The sequence below is a fragment of the Equus asinus genome, chromosome 1, assembly GCF_041296235.1.
Source record: "Equus asinus isolate D_3611 breed Donkey chromosome 1, EquAss-T2T_v2, whole genome shotgun sequence".
In the NCBI taxonomy this organism is placed as follows: Eukaryota; Metazoa; Chordata; class Mammalia; order Perissodactyla; family Equidae; genus Equus; species Equus asinus.
The window spans coordinates 22,741,564-22,766,372 of NC_091790.1; the positions used below are offsets into that span (position 1 = coordinate 22,741,564).

The 24,809-nt window shown below is 42.2% G+C and overlaps 1 protein-coding gene across 18 annotated transcripts in view; it reads left to right on the forward strand.

Moving 5' to 3' along the window:
• WDR27 (WD repeat domain 27) overlaps nt 1–24,809 on the forward strand; it is a 167,303-nt gene that overhangs the window by 97,521 nt on the left and 44,973 nt on the right. For 10 of the 18 annotated variants that reach the window (XR_011504511.1, XR_011504531.1, XR_011504547.1 and 7 more), the window contains one exon: nt 3,819–4,019. The exons of the other annotated variants lie outside the window; for them this stretch is intronic. The gene's annotated coding sequence lies outside the window, so the exon portion shown is untranslated. The remainder of the gene's footprint in view (nt 1–3,818; nt 4,020–24,809) is intronic. 18 annotated transcript variants of the gene reach the window in all.

The following is a 24,809-nucleotide window of genomic DNA, read 5'->3' on the forward strand; positions in this document are numbered from 1 at the left end:
ATAATTCGGTCAATTACCAAATCCCTTCTCATTTCTTCTCTACCTTTCTCTCTGCTCCTCATTTCACTCCTAGCAGATTGTATAGACATCTCCTTACGGGTTTCTAGTCTCCAAACTTCCCCACGTCCAGTCTTCCATTCTGCAACGGATCTGCCCAACGTCCACTGGTGCCTTAGCACTTCCCTTTGTGAGCGCCATCCACCCCATGGACTGCAGACTGTGCATAGCCTGAGTTGCAAGTGGAGTGACCTGACCTGCTTATTTCCCTGGATGGTTGTGGGATATACCTACTGTCCTGGAGACAGTCTTCTTTCTTTTCTGAAGTATCCTAATATATTCACAGCACAGTTCAGTGCTGTGAATTCCCCTCAATGTACTGCTTTAGCAGCATCTTCCCAATTCTAATATGTTATCTTTTCATGGTCCTTTAGTTCAAAATACTTTCTAATTTTCCTTTCAATTTCTTCATTGGTTCATGGGTTATCTCAAAGTGTGCTTTTCTGTTTCCAAATATTTGGGGACTTCCCAGAGATCTCTCTTTTATTGATTTCTAATTTAACTCCATTTGGTCAGAAAACATACTTTGCATGATTTGAATTTATTGAACTTTGTTTCGTGTTCTGTGTTCACTTGAAAGGATGTATTCTGCTGTGGATGATAGAGTGTTCTGTAAATATCCGTTAAGTCAAGGAGGCTAACGGTGTTCTTCAAATCCCCTATGTCCTTGTTAGTTGTCTGTCTATTTGTTCTATTAACTATCGAGGGTGGTATTGAAATCTTTGACTATAATTGTCAAAGATTTCCCTTTTTCCTTATAATTCTATCAGTTTTTGCTTCTGTATTTTGAAGCTCCTTTATTAGGTTTAGGATTATTATGTCCTCTTGATGAATAGACCCCTTTACTATTATTAAATGGTGTTCTTTCTGTATGTGTTTTCTGTGAAGTATACTTTAAGATTAATATAGCCACTCTAGCTTTCTTTTTTTTTTCAGGTTCTTTTTTTTTTGCTGGGAAAGATTCTCCCTGAGCTAACATCTGTTGCCAAGTGCACTGAACTTTAACCACTAGGCCATCAGGGATAGCGCTCAGCTGTCTTTTGATTAGTGTTAGGATAGTATTTTTTTAAAATTCTTTTCCTTTTAACTTGTTTGGGTCTTTATAATTGAAGTGCATTTCTTGTAGGTGATATTTAGTTTTGTCTTGCTCTTTTATTCAATTTGACTATCTCTGCCTTTTAATTGGTGTGTTTAGGCCATTTAAATTTAATGTGAATATTGATATGGTTATGTTTAAGACTCTCATCGTACTGATTTGTTTTCTATTTGCCAATCTGATGTTTGTTTCCTTTTTTTCTGCCTTCTTTTGGGTCAATTGGATATTTTTGGTACTTCTATTTTATCACTTTTAGGTGTAACTGCTTGCTTTGTTCGTTTGAAGTTGCTTTATGGTTTATGGCATACATCTTTAATTTATGAAAGTCCACCTTTAAGTGATGTTACACTACTTTATCTATAGTGTAAGGACCTTACAATAGTAAACTTTTGTTTCTTCTCTCCAGGCCTTTATGCTATTATTGCCATGCCTTTTACTTTTCTGTATATTATAAATTCCACATTATGTTATTATTAATTTTGTTTAAACAGTTATCTCTTAAAGAGATTTAAATAATAAGGATAAAATCCTATGTATTTGCCATGTAATTTCTCTCCAAACCTTTTGAGGCTTTGTTTTCTTATATGTAAAATGAGCTTGTTGAATTATGTGATCTCTGTGATTCTCAAATAGCTTTCTTCTCCACTAAGGGGATTGTTAGAGTGTGGAACTCTGTGTGCACGCGTGTGTGTGGGTTTTTTGTATCTATATGTATATATATATATTCTTTATTTCATATTATATAAAATATACATATATGAAATATATATATTATACAGTATGCAATGAAGCAATGTTCATGATTACTGTATGTGCTAGATAGGTAACTGAAGATTATAGGGGCAAACTGACCCAGGTCTGATATCTGATAAGCGACAGAGCCAGTATCAAGCCCGTCTTTGCCTGGCTTCAAAGCCATAAGGCATCAACTCTCAGTTTTGATTTGCCTCTGATGCCATGTATGTTTTCCTGTCAAGTCACATGGCAACCTTCCTGCACACTGGGCTAAAGTGGGTCATTGAGAGTTTCTTTTCTTCGCTACATGCCCATGCCTAATTTCTTATTTGTAGCCAAAGACAAAATAGTTTGAGTTCAATTTAAACATTTACTTGTACGTATTGGGTATTTACTGTGTAACAGTCACTATTCTAAGTGCTTTATTTATTTAATCATGACCTCCTTAAGAAGTGGGTACTTAATTATCTTTATATTACAGATAGAGAAATTGAGGCATGAATAAGTGAAAATGCTTGAACAAATCCATACAGTTGCTAAGTGGATAAGCTAAGATTTGCATTCTGTTGAGCTGATCTCAGATCCCATATTCTGGAGCACTGAGCCCAGTACTGTTACCCCAAGGAGATGTGTGAGAAGAAAAGAGAGAAGTCACAAGTACCATCGGTGAGGACCCAGATGGCAGCTGGAAGAAAGGGATTGAAATGCATAGGACCTGAGGCAGATGTGAAAGCGAAGACCACGTCTTACTTGTTATGGAGACGTGGGGACTAGCAAAATGTTTTCCACCTTAGATTTATTGGCTAGAGTGGAATTCTCAATCAAGATTTCAGAAAAGTTTCTTGTTTATATTCTATGAGAGGCAATATGTATTCTATTTTTATTAATGTGGCATTAATGCTCTTTTTTACCTTTGAGTGATTTTAAATATGTTTTCATGTACAACGCTCTAGTTCTGAAGAGTCTATCATTCCCAGACGTTCCCTGCCTGTCTCATCATGTCCACATCACAAAAGTTAATTTCTCTCCTAGGAAATCTACAGTACCTTCCTTTTGGAAAATTCTGCAGATTCTAGCAAAGTCAGCAGCCAAACCACAAACTTAAATGCAACACAGACGAGAGCACTAGGAAGCCTGCTGTTGTCACATTACTTATTTTAATACTCAAGTAATTTTCTGTAATAGCCAAAAAGTTGTGCCGCAAATTGATCTTTCAATATCATGTAGGCATAACCTGTCCAAATGATACATTGGGAATATGAAGCCTAAATAAGGTATTGACTTCAAGATTTCTGGTTGCCAACCGAATTTCTTTAGCAGAAAGTATAGGAAACTGAACTATGAAACTGGTGGGCTGTTACTGTTTGTGCTGCAGACGGTCCAAGTCAGCCAGGCCTATGACTTCCACCTGGAGAGTGCATTACGTTCCACAGTGCAGAACAAAAGACTTTGCACTTGAACCATTAGTAGCAGAATTTATTCCAGGATTCAAATGTGAATGACTTACCTCTCGCCAACAGTAGTCAAAATGAAAAGTCTGTTCTGCTATAGATTTTTGGCTCACGTACTCTGGACAAGTGCTGGATTTATTTTGGCTGAGCAACAAATGCTTGGATTGGAAAACTATGGTATACAAAATGTACTTGCATGAAAACCTACTAGAGGGTTTCTGAAAAAAATGAAGCTATTTGGGCCCCTACCCCAGATGTTTAATTTCCGTAGATCCATGGAAGAGGCTGGAAATTTGAGTTTTCACAAGAACATTAGGATTTTGTTGCCGTTGGGTCCTAGTTCACACTTTGAGAGAATCTACATTAAGTTACCTAGAAGATAGAGTGCTGGCCATCTGCCACATGAGCCCTCTTCCTGATGGACTGCCCAGCTGTCCGTACTCTGGGTTTCAACTGCTGACCTCTACCCATTTTTCCAGGAAGACCCACGTCTATCATTTGATAGCAAGAACTCCAGTGGGATCTGAGCCGGATGCCTATTCCTGAAGTCAGTGGTCCAGCAGTGCAACCTGACTCTGTCTGCAGCCTGGCAGAGGACAGCACGAGCCCTGGGACCCATATGAAATCCACGCTGCCTGAGGCTGGTGGATCTCAGGCTGGCCTGAGCTATTAAAACACCGGTGAGAAAATTCTAAATTCAGATATGCACTAAAACCACTCATTAACACACTTTAAACACAAGCATACTTCAGGGAGGAAGCATGCTACGTCCAGAAGCCCTCACTAGTTTGTAGGAATGGAAAGTCAAGAGGAATATTGGATTTAGACCAATTTCTGATGAAACACAGGTCACACCTGTTTGTTTTAACCCAGAACATTTTAAATCATGTGGGGAAATATAGTGACGTGATTTATCCAGTACTCTCTGAGTTTTTAGGAATCATAAACATGCATTAAAGTTAAAAGGGTTTTGTAGATATTAGGTTCCTATGAGCACTGCAAAAGACATCTGCATTTTTACACCGTAGTTAATATATTTTGAAGTCTAAAACGTGGTACAGTATAGAGACCGACAATGCAAACAGTCTCCTTTTCCACTTCTAACCCTCCTTCCTGACCATTTTTTATGTATGTGGTGGGGAAAGCAAGATGTTTTTCTGTACTTTAATATTTTTAATCAAAACAAAGGAAATATTTTTTGAATAAGAATTAAAAAGGGAAAATTGAGGATAAGAGAAGTCAAAGTGTTGGCAGTGTGTCCACAGTGGTGTTAAAGTAGCATGTGTTCTGGGTCATGGAGGGTGACCGAGTCTTCTCTCTGTGTTGGGGTGCGGTGACCACACAGGAAAAGGCCCAGAGCTTCAGGTTCAGATTCACGCGCCTGCGTGATGCAAAACTTTCCTTTCACCCTATGACCTTCGGATTGTCCCTTCCCGGTCGATCCTCAAGTCCACACCCCAGCAAAAGAATGTTGTCACACCAGCACAGAGATTGGTCTTGTCTTTCCTGGGTCTTCACATGAATGGAATTTCTGGCTCAGCTTATCGGTTGTGAAATTTATCCGTGTTGCTGCATGTACTGGTGGTGCCTTCCTGTAAATGGCAGAGCAGTCTTCCTCCATGTGTAGCACAGTTTGACCATTCCTCAGTCGAAGAGCTTTCGTTGTTTCTAGTTTTTGGTGACTGCGAATACAGCTGCTCTGAAAATTCTGGTATGAGTGTCTGTGGGGAAATATGTCCCCACATCTCTCAAGTGAGCATATAAGAGTGTACCTGCTGGGCGACGGGCAGGTGCATGCTGCACTGTGAAGTCACTGCCCGGCGGCTTTCCAGCACTCCCACACTCCCACCAGCACTGCGTCAGAACCCAGTGTTTCCAATTCTCAGCTACATTTGTTTTTTTTGGTCTTTTAAATTTGAACTATTGTGGTATGTTTAATGTGGTTTAAATTTGCATTTCTTTAATAGTAAGTGATATTGAACACTTTATCACTTGTTTATAGGCTGATTTTTAATTGTTTTATTATTATTATTATCAAATTATAGCACTTTTAAAAAATGTATTCTGGATACTCTCATATGTGAGATATACGTATTGTGAACATTTTCCCCTAATCTGTGGCTTATCTATTTATGTTATAATAATATCCTTTAGTGAACATAAGTTTTAAATTCTTATAAATGCAACTTTTATTTTATGGTTAGTGCTTTCTGTGGCCTGTCGAAGAAAACTTGGCCAACCCAAAGGCTGCAGAGATATTCCTTATGTTTTCTGCTGGGAAGTTTTTAGTTCTTATTTACATTTAGATGTATGATCGATTATATTAGCTATCTATTGCTCTGTAACAGTGGCTAAAAACAGCACACAATTGTTATCTCACAATTTCTGTGGGTTGAGAGTCGGGCACAGCTCAGCTGGTTTCTCAGCCTAGGGTCTCTCCAGGCTGTGACTGAGATGTCGGCCAGGGCTGTGTTCTCATCTGAGGCTCTATCGGGGGGATGGCTCTGCGTCCAGGCTCCCTCCAGTTGTTGGAAGGCTTTGGATCTTTGTGATCCTAGGACTTCAGGCCTCTGCTTCTTGTGGCTGGAAGTGCCAGAGGTTACTGTGTCTCCTTGTCATGTAGTGTCCCCAACAAGGCCCCTTGCTTCCTCAAAGTCAGCAGGGGAGGGAGCCTCCAGCAAGACGGCACTACAGTCTCATGTGTGGAGCATGTCCACGTGATCTGCTGTATTCTGAGTTCAGGAGCAAGTCACAGCCCTGCTCACATGCATGAGGAGGATGGTTCTCACCTTCACATCCATCGTGGATTAATTTCAGGGTATGGAGAAAGGTCAAGATTTGATTTTTTTTCCATATGAATATCTATTTGCTCTAGTAGCACTCATTATAAATACCTTCCTTCTTCCATTGAATTTCATTGGTGTCTTTGTTGAAAATCAATTAACTCTGCCAGTGAAATCTCTTGTTTAGTGCTTAATCTTTTTATAATTTTAAAAGATATTTTAGGCTCATTAATTTGGCTACTCTCCCAATGGCATGGTTGTCATTATAATGGTCTAATAAAGAAAATTATTGTCTCTCCTAATAATACCTCTAAAGTGTTTTAGGATCTTTTGACTCCATTATAAAATTGAAGGCTCATTAATATTATACTGGAAAATTACTTATTATAATCAGTGTAATTATATTACTCAGTATATATCGTAATTAACCTCATGCATAGTATAGTCACAATTTTGCTCTATTGCTTTACAATTTTTATTTTTCCCCTTTAGGTTTTTAGTGAAAAATATAAATGATAATTGTTTTTCATCCTCTCCACTTCCGCTAAGTTTTGTTCAAACTCCTTAGCTTGGTCGACAGTGTTCGTCTTGTTTAACTAGTCTACTTTCCAGCCTCATCTCCCTGCAAACTTCTCCTCCCAGAGGGTGCCATGCCCAGCCCAGGGAAGGCTGCACTCCTCTGGGGACGTGCTCTGCCCATGACCGTTCCATGTTCTTCCCTGCTGGGCTGTGTTTTTCCTGTTCCTCTTGGTGTAGCCACCTACTCCCCCTTTAGGCCTCATTCCAATGCTGTCTTCTGTGAAATTTCCCCTGAATTAAAGTCAGCTTCAGATCTCAGCGTTTCAGTATCAGGTTTTAGATACTAATGGAGAGAGAACATGCATGTTACATGCTTAAATTATCAATTTACATGTCAGCTGCTCCAGTGGAATTTGAGTTCCTTGGGGGAGGATAATTTTCATCTTCATTTTTTTTTTATTCCCCATAGTCAAACGCATCACCAATATAGGGCATATGCTCAATGAATGCTGCTGAGATAAATCAATCTATATTTTTATGTGTTATGATAGCATAATTATTTCTTACAACTTTACTTATTTTGATATTGCCAAGAAATTACAATATTTTTCATCTGCGGGTATTTATCTCATCGTAAACTCAGCAGAAGTGCCCATCTACCACACGCAGAATTCTAGAAAACTAACCTCCGAGTCAGAATACTTTGGAAGCATTTAAAATGGTGACTCATTAGAAACATGGAGTGAATTTTATGTTTAAAATGTAGGCTGTAATATAATCTAGGAGGGTTTCTTAATGTCCCAACTTAGAAAGTACAGCTAATCCTATTTTGTGATTCTGCATCACATTTGTTGACCAGAACGTGGGCTGGTGGTGCAGTCACCACGGGAACTGAAACGTCAGGATCTGGATGACAAAGGAGCTGTGCATGCACATTTATTTTGCGGCTCCAAAAGTTTGAGATCTGGATCCTAAGATGTTTATATTTTCTAAGGATATACACTGCTTCAAGATTTTTGTTTGCTTATACCCCATGCTATTTTAGTATTGAAAATTGTGTTTTTCCAGCAATGATTTATATGAAAATCCACGAGTCAACAAGTAGGGCCCTTCACCACAGCACGTCAGTGATTTGCCAGCAAACTGCCGGGAAGCTGCAGCTTTTTCTTGATCAGAGAGAATTGCTGGTGTTAATTGTACTCCCGCTTCTTCTTGCACAAACCCTTCAGGTTTTCCTTTAAAGGCTGTATACATTTGTGCCCATCTGCCACTCTGTCCTGCCAACCCACTAACTTCTTCCAGATCTTGAGGATGGAGGGACATGTGCATCGGGCTGTCTCGAACCAACCACATGGTTCTAGCCTCAGGTACGCGGCCCACTATTGAATTTCATTGATTGCCTTAACTGGGAAAAAGTGTTCCACTCTGTTATTACTTCGTTGGTTCAGAAAATTATGACGTGTTCGTTAATCTGTTTCTTCATGTTAAATTTTAGCAGAACTAGAACACCAGCACTTTAGAGCTAAAAGCGACTTACCAGGTTATAAAGAATGATTTCTTCATTTTACACATCAAAACCCCTGCCATTTAGAGGTGTTAGAGATGAATAAAAGGCCACAGGTCTAGTGTGTGGCCTGCAGCTGTCATCCATGCTCTTTCCATTCCTCCATTTTGCCTCTTCAAGACATAGGAGGGTCCCAGGGCCGTGGGACATGGTGTGGTGCTGACCTGTGAGCTGTCACACCACGGTTCGCTCTTCACGACCTTTATAGTAATACCTTTCAGTTTGTTCTGGGAGAAGAGACCCTGAAAACCATCCTTCTGCTTGTGTAGCAAGTTATCACGTTCACATAAAATAAATATTTACTTAGCCATCAGTGTAGTCCTAGAAAGGTGTTGTCGTTCCTCTATAGAAGAAGAAACAGACACAGAGAGGCTGCGATTGACCCAGGGTCGCACAATGACTAAATGGGAGGTTTTGAGCAGAAATCCTACGTCCAAGACCACAATCTTCCCACCCGTAGCACAGCTGATCGCTGCTTCCTGCCTTGCCGCCTTCCATCTTATTTTTATATTTATCCTTTTTTGACAATTCATTTCTAATTTTTTTATAATAGCATTTTATTAAAAAACGAGGGTTTTCTGTTGACTACAAACTTCATATGATCAATAATGGGGTGGGGCTGCTCATATGATTTTTTCCCAGCTTTAAGGAGATGTAATTGACTTGTAACATTGTGTCAGTTTAGGGTATCCCACGTGTTGCTTTGATACACTTATATGTTGCAAAATGATTGCCATCATAGCCTTAACTAGCACCTCCATCACGTCGCATATTTACCATTTCTTTTTTGTGGTGAGAACATTTAAGATCTACAATTCCTTCCTAATTTCTATTCTAAAGTGTGTTACAAAGATCCAATGAAACTGTGGCAGGAAATATTTTAATATTGCTCTCACTTTCTAAAAAGAAAAATGGCACCAGGACTTCCTTCTGACCTTTGTTATGAGAGAGGGAAGAAAGGCTTACTTAATCTGCGGGGGGATGCAGCATCGTGGAAGGAACCAGAAAGGCTGGGAGGACCCAGAATGGTTGTCGAGTGAGATGCCTGACAGAGCCAGGAGCAGTCACATGGGAAGGGGAAAGAACTGGCGCCTAGAGCAGGTTCCTTGAGCACACTTGGAGCAGGGGCTCGCTGATCGCAGCTGTGGGATAGTTTTCACAGGAACCCCACACCTGCCCCGTCCTGCGGTCACCAGCACACCCAGACTCCATGCACACCACACACAAGGCACCGGCCAGCACTTGAATAGGTTTCTGTGACTGATGACCTCAGTGAAGGGCGACTATTTTAGCCTCGATGGAGAGACAAAGGTCTTTCAAAACAGTTGAAACCCCCAAATTACAGCCTGGATGCAGAGAAATGCAGTCGAATAATTTTTACATATGTGGTGATGAAAATTTGATGAATGATGTGTCAGTGTTAGTAGGGGGAAAGGGATGGATAATTATACAAGGGTAAGTGAGGTTTGAGGGCAGCCCTTGTTCAGCTGGACGGCTTGAACGGGGCCTGTAGCATCACCAGCTGTGTGCCCTTAATGAGACAGTTAACCTCTTTTGTTGCCAGTTTCCTCATCAGTGAAATACAATTAAGTGAATTTATTCAACGAATATTTATTCAGCAGCTGTTGTGAGGTGTAGCACTGTTAACAATATGGGTGTGATCCGCCCGACATAAATTTGTGAAGTGCGTGTTGTCGGTGTCAGGGAGCAGGGAGCGCACATTGCGGTCCTCCGGGAGCAGAGGCCATGGGTGCCTGGGATGCAGACTCACGATAGCTGAGTAGATAAGGGAATGACAGTCATAAAGGTGACGAGATCCGTGGATAGAAGTGAAGGAGGAGGCAGACACTGGGAGGGAGGCTGTGACCACACCCATGAGGGGAGAGCAGACCAGGCAGCAAAGAGAGACACAGGACCCCCAGTGGGGAGAGCCTGGGAGGTCAGAGGGCACAGGGGACAGCCAGCGGGTGACAGAGAGAGCGAGGGCAGGGGAAGCAGCAAGGCAGATCTTGTAGGCCTTTGGGGCTTCTCCTCCACTGAGGTGGAGGCACTGGGGTTCTGGGAGGCCCTCTGAGAAGAGTCAGATGTAGGTTTGAAGGGGGAGGGGTCGGTCAGCGAGGCTTCTGTTCGTGAACATGTTTTGTTGGCAACTGGCCAGCCACTGTTTCCCTGTCGACTTGGGGGCTTTTCCAGTCACAGCAACAGGGTTGAGTCCTCCTGACAAAGGCCCCTCAGCCTCGGAAGCTGAAAGTCTCTATTTTCCGGGTCATCACAGAAACATGGTGCCCTGCTGTGTTTCGAGAATCACTCTGCTGTTCTGAGGAAGACTGTGGGGAGGCCATGGTCACGGGAGACCAAGTAGAAGGGGACTGCGGAAAATGAGGAGACAGAGAGAAGCGGGGGAAGCTCAGACCTGATAAGGGGGGCCCGCGAAGGGGGTGAAGGAGATAAGGAGGTGCAGGTGGGGATGTGGTCTGTGTCTAAAATACCAACAAGGGAGAGAATTAGAACATTGTAAACCCCAGTAACTCAGTGGCTGTTGTTGGTGGAAATCAGTTTGCTGTGGTCATTTATTCCAACTGAAATATGACTCATGTTTATAAAGTGGGTGCTCATTCACCTTCCAAAACAGCATGAAGGGACATGCTGGCCCTGTCACCTCTGGGATTTCATAATATTTCTCTCCCCACGTATTTATTTTCCTGAGAAGCATCTTGTTATGTGTGTTATTTGTTTTAACTTATGCCCACATAAAAATAACTCAAAACAACCCACAAACATTCAGGGATCCTGTGGGCAACAGGCTCTGAACCGCCATTTCCCCCGCTTGACAGCTGGGCGGCGGCACCGTGATGCTGCCACGCCAGCGATGCTGCTGGACAGCAGGGCCTGCGCTGGTCGAGGCTCCCACGGATGCCAGGTGGTTCTTTAGAAGCAGAGAGTCCCTGAGAATTCCCTTAACGGGGCCTGCTGCTCTCCTGAAAGTTCACTCTTACAATCATTTCAGTTAAACGCCTAAACAAGTTGTTTACGTGACACGAATATGTCTTCCAGTCATTTCAGAAAGTTACTAAAAGGGTGGAAAAATCTTTTATTCTCTTATTTTAGAAAACATGTCTATTGTCCCCTTTTCAAGGCTTAGTGAAAGTCAGGGAAGTACCCAAAGAGAAGGGCGTTGGAGCCATTGGTGTTAGAACGTAAGTTTGGACGTGTTTCCCAGCATTCAGCACAGCTGAGGGCACACAACCCCGTTCAGAGTCGCGTCTGAAGATCCAGGGACTTCTCCGTGAGGGGGACACAGCCACGAGCTCCGACGAGGGGAGGGGTGGAGAGCCCTCAGGTCCAGGATGGGATTCGTGTTCTCCTAGGATGTGTTTTGAACAAGAAAAGAGGAAGTACATCGTGAAATGTCCTTAGTGAGTTCTCATTTTCTTCCTTAGTAAACTAAACAAGGTCTTTGTTCTCTGGAGGTTGAGGGAAAAAATGAAATCATAAAATACAGGCTATGAGGCTAATTATGGATGTTCTAGAAAGATAGAGCATTGGGTAAGAAATTGCATGATCGGAAACAAGCTTAGGGATTTTGCTGAAATCAGCTATGTTCTCTGAGTTGTTGATTCCTTAAGACGTGTTCCTTCTCTATCAGACTCGAGCTTGGCTCAGTGTTGGACACTGTCTCCCTTTTTTTCCTCCTTCAAAGAGTCCCTTTTCTTGATTTCCACACGGTCATGTTTTGTTGGCTCTCCTCCCACATCTCATTCATGCTTCACACTCCTCTGTGGACCCGATTCACACCCCCAGCTTGCTTCTAACTGGGCAGTCCATTGACCCCTCAAATTCAGCTCAGCAACCTTCTCCTCCAAATCCACTCGTCCTTGATGCTCTTGCATTCAGCTGGTTTACCCAGACACAGGTGTAACTCTGACAGGTACCCAAAGCCCTTCCTTCCCCATGCACTGTCCCGCTGAGTCCCCACTTCTCCATGGGTCCACCTGTTAACTAGTTGTTTGTTTTTTCAAATCTGCACCTTCCTCCCCATCTATACTTCCTGAAGCAGTTAATGCCATGGGCTCCCAAGCGGAGTGTGCAAGACAATCATTATTTCAGGAAGCAAAATTAGAACTTTAGTTTATGTTTATGTTTCTATTTATTAAATGAAAAAGAAACTATTGTTAGTATTTAGTGTACAGATCGACACGAGTGCCCTCCCTGAGTGGGAGGGACATGGTGGACACGAGGACACGAGGACATGAGGAAACGTGAGGAGTCTTACAGCAGAAGCTGGGCAGCACACTCTCGTGCCCGATAGTTTTTAGCATATTACCATGTAATATAGTTCTTGTGCAGTCTGTGCTAAGGGGCTTTGTGGATTATATTATCTAGTTTTTCTAAATTAATACTTACAAAATGGATACATGGTTTAAAAGGATTCCTGCCAAGAAACGACTCTGTAAAGATAATATTAATAAGGCAATAAGCTGGAAACCAAAATATGGTTGATGTGGCAGTTCCACTGCCAGGATTCACACCACATGCAGGACGTTCTGTGTGAGCTTGCTTTCTTCATGTGGAATTACATTCAGAAACTAGAGTGTAGACAGTGTATCTGCTCATGAAGTGAACAGAAGCATTTTTAAACTTTAGAGACTCATCTTTCAGTTTTATGGTAGTTTAACTTTTATTTTCTAACCCGAAACTTACCTTTGATGACTTTAGTGGTTTCAAGGAAACAGGCAGGAGGTGAAAGCAAAGATGAGGGGCGCAGGAGCAGGCGAGCAGAGGGCTGCTGTCACTCAGGGAACGGCTCGGTGTTAAGACAAGATACAAAATCGGATTGATGCGTCTTACCCACACTCAGCACTGGGGATGTTTTTCCACTGATGTTTTAAAGGAGCTGGTTTTTTTGTTCCTGGACCTAAAGTTTGTCATGGCTTGTATGATGTTCCTGTCATCCTTCCCCTAATGAAGACCCCGAGCTTGCCACCCACCCAGTCCATCCCTGCCCTGCCCATGAATCACTGGAAGCCCTTCGTGTGGCTCTGTGTCTGCCAGGACAAGAAGCTGGGCGCTGTGTGCCCCTCATCAGCAGACGCCTCCCACAGGTGGCACGTGAAGTCCCCTCTGGTACGTACGTCCAGGAAGTTCTCTGGACGCAGAGCCTGGAATTCAAACCTCTCTCTCAAGGCCTGAGAGCACGGTCTCGTCCTGGTGTCGTTGAAGCTTGTCGTCAGTGCGGATGCTGAGGCTCATGTCGTCTCCCTGGCAGGGGAGGGCACAGCACGGGAAAGGGCTGTCAATTGGAGTCGTGTCCCAGGAGTCTGATTACTTTTTGTTTAATCATGCAAAATGTTTAGCTCAAAGGGTACTGATTACCTGTCATCAAAGACTTTCATATATTGAATATTGACAATTCTTCATCTTAAGTGGGAACACAATAAATTGCAAAGAATTTAAAATTCTACATTTTCATTCCAAAGAGACTCTAGAAGTGTGACAAGGAGTGGGGAAACTTCAGGCACTCTACGATGTCCATCACCTTAAGCTTCCAGCCCACCAGTCGCTTTTAACACAGTGAATCCTAGCAGTGTAGACAACTTGGAAATAACTGGAGCCAGACAAGAGAGAGAAGGGAAGAACAGAGGTTTGGAGGGAAAAAGACCCAATCAATGAAGAAAAGTTACAGAACATCAGACTAAAGCAGAAAGGGGCTCTCATGAGAAATACTAGGAGGACGAAGCAACAATCCTTAAAGGGAATTTAATGTTTCCAAGTGAAACTTTACCGTTGATGCTTATTCAAGCTGGTTGGGTGAGGTTCTCATCAGGCACGCGGGAAGATAATGATGCTTGGGCACGTCTGGACAGTCACCTGCTCAGAGTTCCATGTTCCCACTCACCAACAGTCACACTGAGGTGTTCAGACGCGAACCGAGACGATGGACGTAACCTAAATGCCAGGCACATATGGGTTGGGCACATTAGTCCTGCATGGGGGTTCACACCCACTGCTATTGTCAGTGACCCCACAAGGTCGTGTCAAGACACTGGTGCCCTGTTAGTGCTCAGACAACATAGGCACATTTCCTTGAAATTTCCAGGAGGACAAACGTGTCAGACACTGAAGCTGCATGCTCGCTCAGGGCCCGTTATTCACACTCATTCATTCAGCACCGTCTTCCCACAAATGTACATCTGTGTAAAGGAAATGGCAAAATCCAGCTGTTGCCATTCAATCGGGCAGATGGCAAAGGCCGAAAGAGTCCATTGGGTTTTAATTTATAAATCAACTTTTACATTCAGAGAATGAAATAAACATAGTGGAAGAAATTGAAGAAAATTAAAGTAGAATTACAAAACAATCTTGTTAAAGCATAAGAATTAGAGTCGTCTGAACAAGCCAAGCAAGATGATCCGAGCTTTCTCTTCTCTCTGCGCTTGATAGCGGGGTCACAATATTATTGGCAAGAACTACGAGGATTGTCCAAACAAGCAGGCTCGTCCATCTGCAGGACTGAAAGAAAGTGAGATTTGGTGAGAGAATATTCTAAAGAACGAGTTAGCTGCTTTCAACAATGCCTTAGCATCACTATTAAAGAAGAAAGGAGCCGTGAAATGAAAAATAAAGTCCCTCTTCCCAAAGGAAAGAAAGAAAGACAAACACAATCCATTTAGTGAACTCAGACACCAACTTCATTCAAAGTGCTCATTCTAAAACCATGATGGGAGAAATGAGTAAACACCGCTGCTTTTCAATGTCACGCCAACCCCGTTGAAGCTTCTGGCCTCTACTCACACGTAAAATAAAGATTTGCCAGTGTGCCTTCATCACTGAAGGACTGAAGATGCTTGGATGTTTATTTGAGCCTGTGTTCACTAATAAAGGTGATGGCATTCCAGCCAAACAGGAGGAGAAGTGTACACCTAGTGCGGGGGTCAGAGTGAGATGTTATCCATGGCATGCACCCAGTTTATGCTCTGGGTTTTTCTGTGGCGTGTCCTGTGGGTCTTCCACTGCCCACATCCTTTGCTGATGGGCCCTTTGGTTGGGATCTTTTACTAAAGCTTGTGTCAACACCAGAGCTGTGCAGATCTGCAATACCAGGGGCCAGTTATCTTCCCAAAAATGTAAATGTTATCTTCCCAGTGGGTCTACATGAAGGAAGAAAAAATTTGTCATAAACATAATTCATAGTTGTCATCAGATATTCTTCTAGAAGTATTAGTTTATGTTTAAAAGTCCATTTTAAATTTCTTCTTGATAATTGCCCTGAAATTAACTCCCCTAATATACTGAACTTTTGGAAGAAGATGCTAATAAGTTGAAACACACTCTCAGCTCAGTCGTGTGTAGTGTTGTCACGGTATTACGTCCCCTTGGGACCTGCCTCTCTAGACTCCCAGCTGACCATTTCCTAAAGTCGGGCATTGATGTCATCAGGCCACTGCTTAAGTGTTGAATGCCATTTTGGACAATTCTGTTTTGGAAATGCTTTCTTGAAATTTTTAAACAATCATTATGATAACAGTGTTTATTTCTAACAAAATATAGGCTTCCAATTGCTTCTGGAGTTGGCTAACTAGAACTTTTGGTCTCTGCTGAGATGAGATGGTGAGTTTGCAAAAATGCTTTATAGGTTGGAAGTGGTGCTCTCATTATGCCCTGATGAAAATAATAAGAATAATAATAAGTTTTCACATATTGAGGTACATGGGGAAGCCATTCTGGTTTAAATCTGATTCAGCGTAAATAAAACTTGTTTTTCCCAGAGCAGCCTGACTTACAGCCCACTGAACATGCGTTGTACATCTGCTTCACACGTCTTCCCAAAGCAAAGAATGCACTCTTTAAAGATAAGGATGTAACGCCTCCCTCTCTCTGACACTGATACCAGTACTTCTTTGAAGATTAGCTTTTCTTCTCAGAGAACCAAGGTCAAGTTGACCTGCTGTGTGTGTGCTGAACTGCAGCAAAACATCTGCTTGTGACTTTGGGGGAAAAAAAGTTGTATTCCTGCTATACTTGGTGTGTGTTCTTTGTTCTGAAACGGTATCTAAGCATGCTGTGCACCACGCTTCTCAGCGTGCCTTCTTCCCTGCAGAGGAGAGCACTTCTAGGCTAGTCCTCACATTAGACTCAATAGATATCACTCTGTCTTTCTTATCTATGGATTGGTTATTGATTATTTGCATCACAGCTCTCAAGAGGTTGTCCTTGTGAGTTAGGTGTGCACCATGTGGCCCCACTGTGCTGTGTGGGCCAGAGCTCAGAGCAGAGGCAGTGATGAGCCACAAGGCTCAACGTTCTGAACAACATGTTAACTGTTGAGTTTTGCCTGATGGTTGCGTGTTATGAACAGCTACTTCTGTGATAGGGTTACACTTCTGTTTTTTTTTTAAATTCCAATAACTAGTTGATAGGTAGTAGCACCAAAATTAGTAATTAATGCAAATAAAATGTTATGCATTTTCTTTCTCTCTTTCTTTTTTTTTTTTTTAAAGATCAGCCCTGGGCTAACATCTGTTGCCAATCTTCTCTTATTTTTTTTCTTTTTCTTCTTCTCCCCAAAGCCCCCCAGTATATACTTCTATATTCTAGTTATAAGTCCTTCTAGTTCTGCTGTGTGGGACACCGCCTCAGCATGGCTTGATGAGTGGTGCTAGGTCCGTACCCAGGTTGTGAACCAGGAAACCTTCTGCCGCTGAAGCAGAGTGTGTGAACTTAACCACTCAGCCACGGGGCCGGCCCCAAGCATTTTCTTCATTGTCTATAAAAAGTATAGTGACTTTTCTCAGTTGACTGCTTAGAGACTAGTTGCATTTATTTATTTGCTGCATGTGCTACATATCCACCTGTATTTCCCCTTTGGATGAAAAGAATTAAAGTATTAATACTCTAGGGTATTATTGCTGCTTCCACCAGAATTTCTAAAGTTGAAAACAGCCTAAGGCACTGGAGAAAAAAGACATGGACTTCACGCGTTTTTTTTCTTTTATTTTTATATTGAGGTCACAGTGGTTTATAACATTGTATAAATTTTGGATATACACCATTAGATATAGACTGCATCATGTTCGCCACCCAAAGTCTAGTTGCCATCTGTCAGTCTGTTTTACCATCACACTTTCATTTCACCTACTGCTTTGGATGGAAAGACAATGTACACTTGGCAATTCAGGGTAAAGAAAGGGTTTCAGAAATTTTATGTAAATGGCGGTGCCAACGCTAACCATTTGGGAGCTGCGTATAAACAATGATGTAGGATAACACTCACTTATTCAAGGCTTGTTTGTCTACACACTTTGATTCATAAGAACATAGCCAAGAACTTGGTAGTAAATAAAAATAGTCCAAGTAGATACCGTGAAGTCTGTGCCACAAAGTTCACGCGTTTTGCGTACACACCGCTTGGAGTTCATATCTTCTTGGTTAGACATATGGCAAGAGAGCTGGAGATTTTACATGGAAAGTTTTCTTTCCTAAAATTGTTCTTCTGTTGTGGTGGCTCCTGCCAGTTGGCTCTGTGGCAGCTTTGCTTAAGACTTAGAACCTTCCGTGATAGGTTTGAGGATCTGAGGGCAGAAGGATCTGTACCCTACCTCCCCCCTGGAAACCAGGGAAGAGATGGCATCAGGCCTGCTCAGCGGCAACAATAGGGTGGCTGCAATGGTATGGAATTCATAGTTAGGCAAGTCTAAATAGTAGGACTCTGAGGTACTCTTGTGTGCCATCCTGGTACCCTCAAAATCTCCCTCAGCTTCTGAGGGACTCAGGGAAGTAGAAGGTAGCTGATGTGGTGGTTGGCTACGTGCATGAGCTTTTGGTGGAGGGGCTACAGGTGGACCACCCACTCCGAGGGGGTAAATAGGTGTGGCAGCCGGAACTCAGCAACTCACAAGAGTGTGGGTGGAGGGGAGATGGCTTGAAGAATTGTCCTGGGGTGGCTCCTGCCGAGAGATCAGGGTGACACGTTATACCAGGGTCACTCATGGCGGGGATGGGACTGACCCCCAGGACCCGATGGGCTGAGGGCAGCTGACTGAGCACCATCCCCACCCTAACCCTCATGCCGCTGTAGTCCTCCTGCAAGCACTCCCAGGCTCCCAGGTGACACGTGGAGTGTGGGGAGGGCGGAGGAGGAGGGAACATCCAGAGGGGGACGGTCCAGCTGAGAAGAGCGAGTCTAGATCTTGACGTTGGCTGAATGTTCAGAAGAGGGAGTGTTACAGTGGAAGTGACTAAGGGGTGTGATGTGGCAAGATCGGCAGTCTTTCTGCAGAGCTGGTGTCCCTGGAGAGCTCGGCTCAATTCAGTTAGAAGAATAGAGCTGGGTTTCTGCACACTTGAGGTGACAGTGCTGTCAAATCAACTATCCTAACACCAGTGATTCCGCGGCAACTCTTGGGTTAGTGGGTTTCGTACCAGCAAAGCAACTGCCAGGAGTACGAGGACATAGCTGATGTGGAATGAGGCAGAAAAACAGAACAAACGAGCCAGAAAGCCGGCCCAAGGGGAAAAGGGCAGAGCCGTCTGGGCCATGTGGTGAGCAGACAATAGCCCACGTCTAGTGCGTTCCAGCTCATGGTGGTCACTCACCTGCCTGTTGGCTGGGAATGACCACACTGTCCATTGGTGGTTTTGTCACCGTCATGCAGTTTTAGGACAAGATTATAACATTAGGAGTTCCTGTTGCTCCACCACTCTGTTTAGTAGGTGATGCTCAGTGATTGCCCAGGGGCGTGAAAGTAAGGCTAAGCCAGGACCTGGAAGGAAGCCAGCCTCTCTGGACCCCAGCCCGGTGCACCCCATACCTCTGACCAGCCCTGGACAGAGAGAATGGGAAGTGGCCATGGATGAGGGCGTTCACAAATGCAAAACATTTCAGGTTTTCATATACTGATAGTACAAAAAAATAAGTTTTCTGAACCATGAAATGATAATGTGTATCCCAATCAGTTGTGAATTATGTGCTAAGGTATTTCTTATTAATGATAAGGTACTCAAGATACCAAATTGTTTTAATAAACTAGGGAGGATTCCAGTTTGCCTCCCAAATAACGTCTTACTTATACTGAGATATGTTTTCTTCATTAAGACAGAACAGGGTTAAATTATAGCTAGAATGCTGGAAATTATATAGCTACAAATTAGTTTTGTACCTATCGTGTTCATGAGAGTGTATCAGAGAAGGAAAGTCACTCACTGTGTGTATTGAAGAAGAAAACAGATTGAGAACTATTACTTAATATGATTGGGATAAATAAATATTTTTCAATATGTAGAAGCTTGACTATGTTAAAGACGTATGTGAAAAAAAACAGTGAAAAGAGAGACTTTGACTGAAATTGTGAGGTCCTAGAGGGAAGCTCAGAGCACATGGACTTGAGAAAAGAAGAGGAGGAACACGACAAGAACTATTTCTAAAGAAATATCTCCTTTCAGTTTTCAGAATGACTTAAAGGACTAGGATTTTAGCTTGTAGAAGATAGGATAGTTGTCCTTCAATCTTTAAAAACGTATCCTGTTTAAAGGTGTTAAACACACCCTATTTATTTTGAAAAAAATCCTTGGCATAGTATACTTTTGGTTCTAAAAGTTTCAGTATATAATAATATCCTCAAAAGATAAGGAACCTTGGCCATGTATTTTGAAGCAACTTTATTAAGATATGCTTTACGTGCTCCTGGCCGTAGTTTTAATATGTAACTCAGAGATCCTGTTTCCTTGGCTTCCAAGTTACTGCACTAGGTCCCATGGTTGGAAGTTTCAGAAAGATTGATTTTAGCTCAAAGTAACAAAGAGCTTTCTACCAATTAAAGTGCCTTAAAAAGAGCACATTCTGTTCAAAAGACGTTTCCTCCTGTTCTGGGCAGAGACGGAAGCATCCCCTGGAGATGTTCTGGAGGGTGAGCATGGGGTTGGCGGTTCCACTCACATGGTATTTTACAACCCCATGACCAGCAGAGACCTGCCACCACTTTTCAGTTTCGAATGTTTTATTATGGAAAGGTGTAAGCGTATATTCAATATATAAGGATCTCCATATACCCAACACCTGCCTTCAACAGCAGTCAACTCACGTCTTGTCCATCTCGTCTCCCCCATTCCCCAACACACACTCTATTTATTTTGAAAAAAATCCTTGGCATGGTACACTTTCGGCTGTAGAAGTTTCGGTATATAATAATATCCTCCAAGATAAGGACCTTGGCCATGTGTTTTGAAACAACTTTGCTGAGATATGCTTTACGTGCTCCTGGCCATAGTTTTAATATATAACTCAGATCCTTCTGTTCCTTGCTGTGTTTTTCTTCTACCACCTCTGTTGAAACCATTGTCTTTTCCCACTCCTGCCTGTTCTCCACACAGTAGCCAGATGATATTCCTGAAACACAAATCAGATCAGGCCATTCTTCCTTACCACCTGCCGATAGTGCTTCACTCTACCTAGAATAAGATCAAAGCTCCTTACCGTGGCATCTAAGATCTCGTATCATCTGATCCTGCCTGCTTCCCCAGACTCCGTCCATCCAATAAGTTCCACCCATCTAGGCACATTTTTAAGTCTCTAAATTATTTCCATTTCACACCAAGCTTTTCCACTTTAGGGCTTTTCTACTTCCTAACTAGAATGATTTTCCAGAAATTTTCTCGTGAGTGGCTTCTTGTCTTTCAGATCTCAGTTCACAAATCAAATCTTTAGAGAGGCCTCCTCTGACCCCCCAAGTTAAAGCCATCCTCTGCCTCACTGTCTATCCCGTCCCCCTATTTTACATTCTTCACAGCACACAATTCTCTAAAAGCATCTTGTCTATTTATGTGTCCGCTTGATTATTGGCTGCTTCTCCCAGAAGAATATAAGCTACATGAGAAGAGGCTTATGATGATGCTTCCAAAAGAGGGATCACACCTGTCTTAGTTAATGCCAGGGAGGAAAGTGTTAAGGCAGCTGGCCTGTGATCTGTTTCTCTCTCAGTCACTAGGAATACCAGGGAGCACTGCAGGAAGAAGAAAAGAGGCAGGTAACCTGGACTGCTCTGTGTTAATATGGTGATAACCAACCTCTGGTAAACAGACTCACAGTACTTGCTGGGAAGAGAGTTCTTATCTATGAGATGCTTTCAGCAGGATGTCTGTGGGTTAGTACCATGTGTAGTAAATCAATCTGGTCTATGGATCTGTGTGTTATGGCTCCCTAGAAAATGCCATGTGCGCTATACAACTGTCTGAGGTGTGAAATGGAGCTGTTTCATAACCTGAAGTCTCCCCACCATGAGAACTGAACCCTATGCCTTACTCAGAGGCCAGAGAGGGAAGGAAGGACCTGGAGGGCTGTGCAGGGGTCTCAGACCTCTCCCTGCTTTTCTTGTGCCTCTTGGTGGCTGCATCCATGAAATTGTTAGTAGGATTTGATCCTGGGTAAGATCTCTCCTTTGTGTGAGTCCTGTTTGACTATCTGATCAATTTGTTAGCTCAACAAATCCCCAGAGCCTATGGCATGGCTTGGCTCAAAGAGCATTCAATAAGTATTTCTTTCGTGAATGACCATGTTCGTACATGTTGGGGAGGGCTAACTGGAATTAAAAAAGCCATCTTTTTTGTAGCATTTTTCGTCACTTTTAAGCGATCTATGTCAGAATAAGCCAGTTTCCTTAGTTCCATACTTTAAACGGGATACTTTGATATCTATAAATATATCCAGATTTATAGTGATGGTAGCTAGAATCAGGGTTCTTAAAAATAATTGACATAATTTGGAAAATGCTTCCTCGCAAATATTTAATGGCCATGTGTGATAGCTGCTAGAGTGAGCGTGCAGACCTGGTGACCCATGTGGAATTGATGGGGAAGACAGAGAGGCCCAAGTGTGCTGGCATCATGCAAAGCATATGGGGGATGTGGTCCTGATACAAGGCTTATGATGATGCTTCTGACAGCCTCTCCTCAAGGGAATCTTATAAGGAAAAAGTCCTCAACTTAGGAACCACAGAAGGTTTCACTCCCATTTGAACTATTAGCACAGCTCTTCATTTTTACTCCCTTTGAGCCTGTTTTTGTTATTGGCACAGAGGGATAATTTAATATTTTCCAGAGATGAAGTCTTACAGGCATGCTGGCAACTTCTGGATTGACTTCTGTAAAGTGATCCCTCAGTCTTGTGTGTGGTTATTGGCCTTAACTCCTTTAAGTGAAAGTATGTGGGAAAGGTGCTGGGGTTAACAGAGATGAAATCTGGAACTCTGGATTAGTGTTGCTATTTTCTACTGGAAGCACTACTCCAACATGGATGTGAAAGCTCGACAATTATTGCCCTTATTTATCATTAACAACGTGTACAAATGTGTATAGAAAACTCCGTTCTCTAACCTTCACCTTTCCCCCTCCTTGGTGCCTTTGCCTCACTCACCAAGGTTTGCGCTGCACCGACTTCAGGAAAGGTGGAAAGTTCTCAAGGATGGGTGGTCTCGGTTCAGGAAGTTAAGTCACTGCACCACGTGTTAAACCAGAGCACAGTGGTTTTAAGCTATATTAAGCACATCTGGGTAATGGTTGCTAAGCCTCATTTCCAAGGATAAGGTGAACTACTGGAAAATATTCTATTGCCTTTTAATTTTGCCCTTGGCTTTCCATGATTTATGTCAGATTATAAAACAAAGAAAGAAAAGAGAATTTCTGATAGATGTCTATTTTTCTCCCCTATTGCTGAATTTAAGAATCTGAAACACTTCGTGGTCTCCTCTATGGCTGTGATTCCTTTTAGTTGTCAGACTCAAGAAAATCTAATAATGAGTCTCTGAGTTTTAAAGACAGTTGTGAAAAGGGAATATGCACCAAGCAGCACGACCTTATGATTGGTGTGCCATGAGCCCTGTATTCATTCTTTGTCTCTGAACAGAGTTGTATCTGCTGTTCCTTCCATTCTCTAACACTGATGTGAATGTATTATCTCACTATATGGCCGGGTTATACCAAACAATGATCGAATATCGGTACTAGATGGGACCTTAAAATCATCTGACTCCACGTGTAACCTAAAGAAAACAAGTGACTTATTGAAAATTTTAGAGCTAGGTCACAGCAGAACAAGTATTATAGAGGGCTCCAGAATCGTAGATTGGTGCTGTTTTTGCAAGATACCATGGTGGCCTTTCAGCACACTTTAGAATTTTACCAATGAATAAGTAGCTATTTTATTTTCTAGATAAGTCATCTTATAAAATTGCACTTTAAATAGTTCACAGAAGAATTCAAAGGATATTCATAGATATCTTTCACACTAAAATGTTCTCATAGATGGGTAGAAAATACAAATAATTTAAAATTTTGTCTGGATGAGAAATTTGTATCTCCAGATGTTAGAATATATGGTGTTACTAAGCAGGGAAGTGAAGAGTAAGAGCTAAAGTGGACCGAGGGAGAGAGAGACTCAGATTACTAGGACCAGAAATGGAGGTGGGGACATCACTACTGACCTCACTACTGAGCTGCTGTGGAACAGTTAATAGGTAGCTTGGAAGAAGTGGAAAAATTCCTAGGAAGATGCGAATTATTGAAATTGACTTGAGAATAAATAGAAAATTTTAATAGATTTTTAACAAGTAAAGAGATTTAATGATAATAATAATAAATAATAACTTCCCACAAAGAAAATCCCAGACCCAGATGGCTTCACCGAGGACTGCTAACAAACATGTAAAGAAGAATTAACACGACTTCTTGGCAAACTCTTCCACAAAATTAGAGGGAACACGTCACAGCTCATTCAATGAGGTCAGTATTAATCCGCTAAAACATCTCAAAAGAACAGAAAACTAAGACCAATATCTCTTATAAATATAGATGCAAAAATCCTCAACAAATTACTAGCAAATCCAATCCAGCAATATATGAAAAGGATTGCACCCCATTTCCAAGTGAGATTTACCCCAGGAATACAAAGTCTGTTTAACAAAAGAAAATAAATTAATGTAATACATCACATCAATAAATAGAAGAGAACATATGGTCATCTCAATAAACAGAAAAATCATTTGACAAAATTTAATGCCCATTTATGAATGATTCAAACGATCATTATAGAAGAACTTCTTCAACCTGATAAAGTCCATCCATGGAAAACCCACAGTTAACATCATTCTTAGTGTTGAAAGACTGGATACTTCCTCCAAAGATGAGAAAAAAGACAAGGATGTCCACTCTTATCACTTCTGTTTGTGGTTGTACTGGTGGTTCTAGTCAGGACAACTGGGCAAGAAGCACACAGATGTCCACGTACATGCTTTCCTCTTGAGGACGATTACCAGTGGATGATCCACTTCCTTATGGGATTGTCACTTCCCTCAAGAGTCTCAAGGAAAAAACAAATGGCAGTCATTGCAGTAGATGGGTCTAAGGTCCCTTTACCCATGTGGCTCTATGACAACAGAGCTCCTTTCCTTTGGAGACTGTTCTGTGTCTTTGCGGCTCCATTGTTTGTGGTGCCCAGATGTGGAATCTCAGTGGATGGCGCTTTGTCTCTGACTTTTCTATCTTTTGAACACAAGAAACGTATGACCTGTTAAAACAGGGTGCCCAAGACCTTCCTAGAGGCCTGCTGTCTTTAGGAG